The sequence below is a fragment of the Capricornis sumatraensis genome, chromosome X, assembly GCF_032405125.1.
Source record: "Capricornis sumatraensis isolate serow.1 chromosome X, serow.2, whole genome shotgun sequence".
Lineage (NCBI taxonomy): Eukaryota > Metazoa > Chordata > Mammalia > Artiodactyla > Bovidae > Capricornis > Capricornis sumatraensis.
In genome coordinates, this window is record NC_091092.1 from 144,500,241 (window position 1) to 144,509,527 (window position 9,287).

Genomic DNA, 9,287 nt, shown 5'->3' on the forward strand with positions numbered 1-9,287 from the left:
AATCAAACCAAATAAAGGGCATGCTAAAAGCCTTAATTACATATTCACATACACAATTCAGCTTCTGCCTCCAACAGACACAAACACATGTACACACTCTCAAAAACCACCATAGGATGCATGAAAAAGTTACTATATTTCTTAAGAAAAGGGATAGCGTGTATAAGTCATTTCATTGTATTCGCCAAAAATAAAGCTAATCAAATTTGGATGCAAAATATAGTTGAGACAAGCAATATACACAAAGACTATCTTTTCTCCCCTGTGGTAATCTTGGCTACATGAATCATATTTTCCTGAAATTCTGCAAACACATAAACTTGAGAGCAATTCACAAAACTGAGGACGCTTCCTCATTTGGCAAAGATTGGCCGATTATCTACTATGTGTGGATTAAGAGGACCTGCTAAATTAGCAACAGCTTTTTCTCAAGCTGAATTTGGAAACAAGTGAGCTAAGGGAAATCAAGAGCACTGGAATTAGAAAGTATCATTTGTGGGACTTCTCTGGTGGTCCAGTAAGAAGCCACCTTCCAACGCAGGGGACGTGGATTCCATCCCTTGTCAGGGAATATAAGAAGCACACGCTTCAGGGCAACAAAGCCGTCAAGCTGCCTCAAGAAACTTCTGAGCCCATGGGCCACAAGTAAGACGCAGTGCAGTCAAACATCAATCAATCAATAAAAAGCAGCATCTGTGCTTGATGAAAGCCGACGAGGAAGGTGTAGATTAGAACCGCGAGAGACCCTCCGGGTCTGGGTCAGCCTCCAGAGGTAGCCTTCCATCCCCACCTGCCTGGGCAGGTGTGACCCTGTGTCCCGGTGGCTGGGGTGGGTACACCAGATGCCCACCTGCTCTCCTGGGGAGGCTGCTCCAACCAGGAGGGAAGTGGGTTGCGGGGCGAAGGCCGGGCATACCCACTTCATTCCAGGCCCACCAGGGGCACAGCCACCCTCTCCTCTGTGCTGGGGAGATGGGGCCAGGCTGCTCATCGGGCCATAGACTGTGCTACCATCTGAGCAGAGATCACTGGGCACCAGACTGAGGTTAGTGATGGAGCCAGTGGGTCTGGGGCCTGCCTTGCCGGAACGCACAGGACCCATCAGCTCACGTGGGAGCGACACGCACATAGCAGCCCCCTGGGCAGGAGGGATCACCCCCCACGTGCAGTTCAGAGCCAGGGCTGACGCTGTGGGAGACGGAGGCACCCACACACACGGGAGGTGCATGAAACAGTGCCACTCCTGGTCTAGACTGCCCGATGCCCCCCCACCCCGAGATCTTCTCATCACATTCCAAACCTTGGGAGAGTGGCCTTGTCTTTTCTCTAGCCGCCTCTTGTAAAATCTTGGAAAAGAAACGGAAGTGCCAAGCCGGACGCTAACCCTTCCCGGCCAACACCCTCCCCAACTCTCTGATTCGTCAGAGCCCTGTGTTTCTGGAGCCAAGCCAAGGCTGCCTTCAGCGGAGTCCACCCCGTGCAGCCTTTGGTACCAGTGGCTGAGGTCATGACCTCTGAAAGCAGAACCACTGGGGTCTGCAAACCACTCAGCCCCGGAGGCCTGCCGGTACCTCGGGTGCGGCCTCTTGCAAGGCGAGTCTGGAACTCCGCCTTCGTGCCTAAAACAAGGGCAACAAGGCATTCTGAGCCTACAATCGAAGGGACGGCCAAATAAAACTAATCAGCTTAAATGATATTTTAATACATTATTTTTAAAAATCTAAATCAAATTGATGTATGGCAAAAAAAAAAAAAATCACAAGACTGTAATTCAGTTCAGTTCAGTTCAGTCGCTCAGTCGTGTCTGACTCTTTGCGACCCCATGAATTGCAGCACGCCAGGCCTCCCTGTCCATTACCAACTCCCGGAGTTCACCCAAACTCATGTCCATTGAGTCAGTGATGCCATCCAGCCATCTCATCCTCTGTCGTCCCCTTCTTCTCCTGCCCCCAATCCCTCCCTGCATCAGAGTCTTTTCCAAGGAGTCAACTCTTCGCATGAGGTGGCCAAAGTACTGGAGTTTCAGCTTTAGCATCATTCCTTCCAAAGAACGCCCAGGACTGGTCTCCTCCAGAATGGACTGCTTGGATCTCCTTGCAGTCCAAGGGACTCTCAAGAATCTTCTCCAACACCACAGTTCAAAAGCATCAATTCTTCATCCTCCAATTAAAATCAATAAGTTTTTAAAGTAATTTTTTTAATCTAAAGAGGGGGGAAAAAATCCCACAAGGGACAAAATGTCGAGATATTCAGTGAGGACGGATTGGACCTTGGACTTGAGTGGCTCACGGGGATCCTGGCCCTGATAACAAATACAGTTCCCAGGACAGTCTGTATCTGTGACGTGTGCAGAAGGCACACGCTTTTTCTGCCATCCGTTACGGTCTCTGGGGGCTTCCCCGGTGACGCAAGTGCTCTGTAAAGACTCTGCCTGCCAATGCAGGAGACGCGAGAGAGAGACGTGAGTTCGATCCTTGGGTGGAGAAAACCCCCTGGAGTAGGAAATAGCAACCCATTCCAATATTCCTGCCTGGAGAATCCCATGGACAGAGGAACCTGGTGGGCTACAGTCCGCGGAGCAACAAAGAGTCAAACACAACTAAGTGACTAACACTTCTACACTTCAGGAATTTAAATCCAATCCCACTGAGTTCTGACACCTGGGGCCATTTGATGACATTAAACAACGTTCCAATTCAAAGCCAACCTAGTCCACTTGATGCTAAGAGATTCTTCATAACCTGAAGCTTGAGTCCAAGAGACCTGCTTCCACACTTTACTCAGGTGACCGAGCTTAAGAACAACTTTAAATGTAACAGAATTGGCTGCAGGCAACCTCAGCACAGAACGAAGTGTTAGTCACTCAGCCATGTCCCACCAGGCTCCTCTGTTCATGGGATTCTCCAGGCAAGAATACTGGAGTGGGTTGCCATTCCCTTCTCCAGGGGAATCTTCCCAATCCAGGGATCAAACCGCCCTGCATTGCAGACATATTCTTTACTGTCTAAGCCACTGGGGGTGGAGGCGGCGGGGTGGGGGGGGGTCAACATAGTATCAATGGCTTTTTAAAATCTCAACTTCACATTCTAATGCTCCCCTATAAGCAGGGAGCTTAGATGCAAGTTAAAATCCTGGCACTCAGGACCCCACTGAGCAAGCTCCAGGAATTGGTGATGGACAGCTAAGTAAGCCTGGCATGCTACAGTCCATGGGGTTGCAAAGAGCTGGACACGACTGAGCGACTGAACTGAACTGAGGACTTCACTGGTGGTCCAGCGGTTAAGACTCCATGCTTCAAATACAGGGGGTGCCAGTTCAACCCCTGGTTAGGGAACTAAGATCCCACATGCCTCTCTGCCAAAAAATATTAATAAAGAAATAAAATCTTGACATGAATTCATGAAATTCTGGCTATGAAATTACCTTATACGTGTCTACTTTTCTTCCAACTGTTTTGATATTTTTCAGGCTTTGTGAATTTCAAGGTTCATGTAAGTACATTTAAAAATAATACTTGTATTTATATTAAAAAATAAAAAATAATACTTGTTAATACATTGTCACAGACTATAAAAAAACCAAAAGCAGATGATTGTTAATTCCTGCCTCCATAATGTCTACAAACCATAAATATGACAATGAAAATAACACATTTTCCTTCAGACAAGTCACTTCCTCTCTCGTGATGCCCTACAAGTCTGTATGTAAGCTGTGCGGTAGCCGTGAGGATCTTCATATGTCCAGGGCCTCTATGATTCAAGGTCAAGTCACATCACCCTGTACCTTCAGGCCCATATTTTGTTCAGTCCCACACAGGCATGCTCAGCCAGCATGCTTCCTGGGGCTCCTTTTGACCTAAGATAACCTATCCCCTGAAAACATTTTGGGGTCTGTTATCAAAATGACTCAAGCTGGAATGACTCACTGAAGGGAAAATTCCAACTCGAGCAGAGCCAGTTGGTTAGGCCAAGGCCAGAAGCTTTGAGCCCAAGCCCTATCTGAAGCTTCAGTCAACTTGGTACTGGAGTCATTCCCGAATTCTAAATCTATGTCTAGTTCTCAAGGTTCCCAACCAAGGCCTTGGGCTTAGTACTTCGGTATTCTCAGATCATTTCACCTTTTCTTCTGTAAAGTCGTCTGCCAGGTGGATGGCTGAAAAGCGAAAAGTGTTAGTTGCTCAGTTGTGTCTGACTCTCTGCAATCCCATGGACTAGAGCCCACCAGCCTCCTCTGGTCGGTGGAATTCTCCTGGCAAGAGTACTGGAGTGGGCTGCCATTCCCTTCTCCAGGGGATCTTCCCAACTCAAAGATCAAACCCAGGTCTCTTGCATTGCAGGTAGATTCTTTACTATCTGAACCACCAGGGAAACTAACTTCCCTGGTAGGTAGCTAACTTGCACCTTTATTACTGAGAAGAGCTAGATTAGAAGATATGTATCTTATGTTTATCAACAATGGGCTAAAATCAAATCCCTTGGGGAGGGAGGTGGGAGGGAGGGTCAGGATGGGAGACACATGTACACCGATGGCTGATTCAGGTCAATGTATGGCAAAAACCACTGCTGCCGCTGCCACTGCTAAGTCACTTCAGTCATGTCCAACTCTGTGCGACCCCATAGACGGCACCCCACCAGGCTCCCCCGTCCCTGGGATTCTCCAGGCAAGAACACTGTGTGGGTTGCCATTTCCTTCTCCAATGCATGAAAGTGAAAAGTGAAAGTGAAATCGCTCAGTCATGTCCGACTCCTAGCGACCCCATGGACTGCAGCCCACCAGGCTCCTCTGTCCATGGGATTTTCCAGGCAAGAGTACTGGAGTGGCTTGCCATTACCTTCTCCAGGCAAAAACCACTACAATATTGTAAAGTCATTAGCCTCCAGTTAAAATTAACAAATTAATTTTTTAAAGTAAATAAATAAAATAAAATCGAGTCCCAGAAGATTCCATTTTCCCACTTAAGGAAGGACGGTTGCAAACAATCTCAGCCACACCCCAGCCATGTATGAGCGTATGGGGACTGAGACCACAGAGGCTGAGACCGGAACACGTGGTGTCACCCACCGGGCAGGCTGGGTGAGAAGCACAGACAGAGAAAAAGCAGAGCTATTTACGCCGATCCTCGTCCCGAAGTCACAATGGGTACGTGGTCCCGTTCCCCCGTGGGAAAAGACAGTGGGGCGCAGAGAGACCGTGAATCTTGTGCTAACCTGGTGGAAGTGCAGAGAGAGAGAGAGACAGTAGAAAGGGAGGGCATCCTCCCTTCCTCACCTCCTTTCTGCCTGCACTTATTCTACAGTGTCCTTCCTCTTCAGTCGCCAAGTCCTGTCCGCCTCTTTGCCCCCCGTGGACGGCGGCACGCCAGGCTTCCCTGTCCTCCACCATCTCCCACAGTCTGCCCAAACTCACGTCCCTCGAGTCGGTGATGCCAGCCAACCGTCTCATCCTCTGTCGTCCCCTTCTGCTCCTGCCCTCAGTCTTTCCCAGCATCAGGGTCTTTTCCCATAAGTCGACTCTTAGTGCCAACTGGCCAGAGGATTGGAGCTTCAGCTTCAGTATCAGTCCTTCCAGTGAATATTCAGGGTTGATTTCCTTCAGGATTGAAGAATATATATTTATATGTTTTATATATATATGTGTGTATGTATATATATATATATATATATATATATATAGCATGTTAATTGCTCAGTCATGTCCAACTCTTTGCGACCCCATGGACTGTAGCCCGCCAGGCTACTCTGTCCATGAAGTTGTCCAGGCAGGAACACTGGAGTGGGTTGCCATTTCCTTCTCGAGGGGATCTTCCAGACCCAGGAATCGAACCCAGGTCTCCTGCATTGCAGGCTGTTTCTTTACCAGCTGAGCCACCAAGGAAGCCATATGTATATGTATATGTATATGTATGTATATGTACATGTATGTACATGTATATATATGTACATGTATATGTATATATATGGCTTCCCTGGTGGCTCAGCTGGTAAAGAAACACCCTGCAATGCAGGAGACCTGGGTTTATATATATATATATATATATATATATATGTATGTGTGTGTATGTGTATATATATATATTTTCTGTTTACACATGTAAGTGATTAACATCCATCTCTAAATGTCTAGAGAGAATGGAAAATCCCAAAATCAAAAATCATACTTAAAAATAAGCTTGTGTTCTTGTTATAAAACTGTGTCCAAAACAAACCAACCCATAAATTCGCATCATAGAGTCAACTGGAAACATCCAAGAAAGAAGACCAATGAGACAGCCTGGACAGCTGCCACAGCGACCTTTGAAATAAATATTATGGTCAGTTCTTCCCACCTCACAGAGTAATGGAAATAAAAGCAAAAATAAACAAATGGGACTTAATTAAACTTAAAAGCTTTCGCACAACGAAGGAAACTATAAGCAAGGTGAAAAGACAGCCTTCAGAACGGGAGAAAATAATAGCAAATGAAGCAACTGACAAAGAATTAATCTCAAAAATATACAAGCAGCTCATGCAGCTCAATTCCAGAAAAATAAATGACCCAGTGAAAAAATGGGCCAAACAACTAAACAGACATTTCTCCAGATGGCTAACAAACAGATGGTTAACAAACACACGAATAGATGCTCAACATCCCTCATTATCAGAGAAATGCAAACCAAAACCACAATGAGGTACCATCTCAGGCTGGTCAGAGTGGTTGCTATCAGAAAATCTACAAACAGTAAATGCTGGAGAGGGTGTGGAGAAAAGGGAACCCTCCTACACTGTTGGTGGGAATGCAAACTAGTACAGCCACTATGGAGAACAGTGTGGAGATTCCTTAAAAAACTGGACATAGAGCTGCCATACGACCCAGCAATCCCACTGCTGGGCATATGCACCGAGGAAACCAGAACTGAAAGAGACATGTGTTGTACCCCAATGTTCATCACAGCATTGTTTACAATAGCCAGGACATGGAAGCAACCCAGATGTTCATCAGCAGACGAATGGATAAGAAAGCTGTGGTACATATGCACAATGGAATATTATTCAGCAATTAGAAAGAATGCATTTGACAGTTCTAATGAGGTGGATGAAACTGGAGCCTATTATACAGAGTGAAGTAAGCCAGAAAGAAAAACACCAATACAGTATACTAACACATATATATGGAATTTAGAAAGATGGTAACGATGACCCTGTATGCGAGACAGCAAAAGAGACACAGATGTAAAGAACAGACTTTTGGACTCTGTGGGAGAAGGCGAGGGTGGGATGATTTGAGAGAATGGCATTGAAACATGTATATTACCATATGTGAAATAGATGGCCAGTGCAAGTTCGATGTGTGAAACAGGGCAGTCAAAGCCACTGCTCTGGGACAACCCAGAGGGATGGGATGGAGAGGGAGGTGGGAGGGGGGTTTGGGACAGGGGGACACGTGTACACCCATGGCTGATTCACGTCAACGTATGGCAAAAAGCCACCACAATATTGTAAAGTAATTAACCTCCAACTATAATAAATAAATAAAATTTTTAAAAATATATTACAGTCAATTCTTAAGAACTTTCAACATGAGAAAGAAAAAAAAATGAGCTCAATATTACAAGTCAAAAAAGAAAAGCGGTACCCTTTCTTAAAGTATAAATAAATTACTGCCTTTGGAAAAACTGTAAAGAGTTGCATTTTTCATTTAGAAAATATGTGCCTTTTTTTTGGATAATGCCAGTTACCGCAAAGTAATATAATGATGATAAATTCCTTTTGTGAGTCATCTTGAGAATTAGTTTAAATTCACATTGCAAACCATTTACCCGCTATTACTTTCTCTGTCAACAGCCAGAAGTGAAAAATCTTCCATGGAATCTCAACAGGAAAGATTTCACAGAAGTGACATTCACAAAGGGTGGGTCTTCCCACAGTCATGTATAGAGGAATTATCCACTTTTCCCCAAGTAATCCCAGAATCTCAGTACATGGGAACAGGGAATTTGTAAATAGACACTGTATACATACATTCCCTGACACCAAAAGAGTGGTCCCCATGCCTTGACACACCAACTAAAATACTCATCAGATCAAGATGGTGACTGTCTGGCCAACTTTGAATGAATCCTACCATTTGGGTAGCGCTGATGCTGAGCATTTGGAACTACCTCTTGGACCCTGCATTCCATTTCTGATTTACTAGTGGCCTCTGATACTTTGGCCAGAAGTACTGGCTTGTTTCAAGAGAAAGCAGCCTCAGCAGGATGGTTCAAATATAAATGGATTCAGTTACTTGCTAAAGGTCAATCGCATTTGATGGGACTGGCAAGAGTTTCCCAATTTTCCTCTGTAACTATTTCAGCATCATCTTTTTTTGTAAGCTCAGTTGCTCAGTTGTGCCTGACTCTTTGCAGTCCCCTAGATGGCATTCCACCAGGCTCCTTTGTCCATGGGATTCTCCAGGCAAGAATTCTGGAACGGATTACCATTGCCTACTATTCCAGGGGATTTTCCCCACCCAGGGATTGAACCCAAGTCTCCACCATCTCCTGCAGTTGGCAGGCAGATTCTTCACCAACTGAAGCACCTGGGAACTTTCTTTAAAATGCTTAGATTCCACAGTGTCTACTGAGCATGCGATGCTAAGACAAGCTGATAAAACTATCCCACGTGGAAACTGGTACATCAAGCACAGCACCGAAGGACAAAAATTATTCCCACAAAATGGCATTGGGTTATTGTTTCGGTAGCAAGGAAACTCATGTTTTAGAAGAGAAAGCTGATGACCTTGAACAAACCTTTTAAATATTTGGTGAATGTGTAACAGATGATAAATTTAAAAAGGCGCAGTATGTGACTTTTGCATGGCATGAATGGAAAAAGCCAGAAAGTTCTTTTGTTTGCCATCCTTTATTGCTTTTACTAAGGCATTACAAAAAAGAAAAAAAAGGAAATTAACAGAGGCAATAATTGGCTAATTTGCAGTATAAGCAGCTGCTAAGTCGCTTCAGTTGTGTCCGACTCTGTGCGACCCCATAGACGGCAGCGTCCCTGGGATTCTCCAGGCAAGAACACTGGAGTGAGTTGCCATTTCATTCTCCAGTGCATGAAAGTGAAAAGTGAAAGTGAAGTTGCTCAGTCATGTCTGACCCTTAGCGACCCCATGGACTGCAGCCTACCAGGCTCCTCCATCCATGGGATTTTCCAGGCAAGAGTACTGGAGTGGGGTGCCAGATGTAAGGCAAACGGGGAGGTGAGCAATTCAGAACATTAAGAAAAAGAAAACTGTTTCTGTCCATCACAGAAGTTTCAAATGCT